This window comes from Bison bison, unplaced genomic scaffold (assembly GCF_000754665.1).
Source record: "Bison bison bison isolate TAMUID 2011002044 unplaced genomic scaffold, Bison_UMD1.0 scf7180017864193, whole genome shotgun sequence".
Lineage (NCBI taxonomy): Eukaryota > Metazoa > Chordata > Mammalia > Artiodactyla > Bovidae > Bison > Bison bison.
In genome coordinates this window covers 2,572,018-2,573,313 of record NW_011494765.1, presented here as the reverse complement: position 1 = coordinate 2,573,313, position 1,296 = coordinate 2,572,018, and the positions used below count along the sequence as shown (strand labels likewise).

General features: G+C 40.4%; 1 protein-coding gene across 2 annotated transcripts in view; it reads right to left on the bottom strand.

Moving 5' to 3' along the window:
- Positions 1-1,296, bottom strand: part of RABEPK (Rab9 effector protein with kelch motifs) — a 23,863-nt gene that overhangs the window by 17,639 nt on the left and 4,928 nt on the right. The gene's annotated exons all lie outside the window — the stretch shown is intronic.

The window sequence follows — 1,296 nt, the reverse complement described above, 5'->3', positions numbered from 1 at the left end:
ATCTTTTCAAGAAAATTAGAGATACCAAGGAAACATTTCATGTAAAGATGGGCACAATAAAGGACAGAAATGGTATGGACCTAACAGAAGCAGAAGATATTAAGAAGAGGTGGCAACAATATACAGAAGAACTATACAAAAAAGATCTTCATGACCCAAATAACCATGATGGTGTGATCACTCATCTAGAGCCAGACATCCTGGAATGTGACATCAAGTGGGTCTTAGGAAGCAACGCTATGAACAAAGCTAGTGGAAGTGATAGAATTCCAGTTGAGCTATTTCAAATCCTAAAAGATGATGCTGTGAAAGTGCTGCACTCAACATGCCAGCAAATTTGGAAAACTCAGCCATGGCCACAGGACTGGAAAAGGTTAGTTTTCGTTCCAATTCCAAAAAAAGGCAATGTCAAAGAATGTTAAAACTGCTGCACAATTGCAGTCATCTCATATGCTAGTAAAGTAATGCTCAAAATTCTCCAAGCCAGGCTTCAACAGTACGTGAACCCTGAACTTCCAGATGTTCAAGCTAGATTTCAGAAAAGGCAGAAGAACCAGAGATCAAATTGCCAACATCCACTGGATCATGGAAAAAGCAAGAGAGTTCCAGAAAAACATCTACTTCAGCTTTATTGACTATGCCAAAGCCTTTGACTGTGTGGATCACAGCAAATGTGGAATATTCTGAAAGAGATAGGAATACCAGGCCACCTGACCTGCCTCTTGAGAAATCTGTATGCAGGTCATGAAGGGACAGGTAGAACTGGACATGGAACAACAGACTGGTCTCAAATAGGGAAAGGAGTACGTCAAGGCTGTATACTGTCACACTGTTTATTTAACTTACATGCAGAGCATGTCATGCAAAATGCCAGGCTGGATGAAGCATGAGCTGGATTCAAGATTGCCTAGAGAAATATCAATAACCTCAGATATGCAGATGAAACTACCCTTATGGCAGAAAGCAAAGCAGAACTAAAGAGCCTCTTAATGAAAGTGAAAGAGGAGAGTCAAAAAGCTGGCTTAAAACTTAGCATTCAAAAAATGAAGATCATGGCATCTGGTCCCATCACTTCATGGCAAATAGATGGGGAAACAATGGAAACAGTGAGAGACTTTATTTTTGGGGGCTCCAAAATCACTGCAGATGGTGACTGCAGCCATGAAATTAAAAGATGCTTGCACCTTGGAAGAAAGCTATGACCAACCTAGGCAAGATACTAAAATGCAGAAACATTACTTTGCCAGCAAAGGTCCATCTAGTCAAAGCTATGATTTTTCCAGTAGTCATGTATGG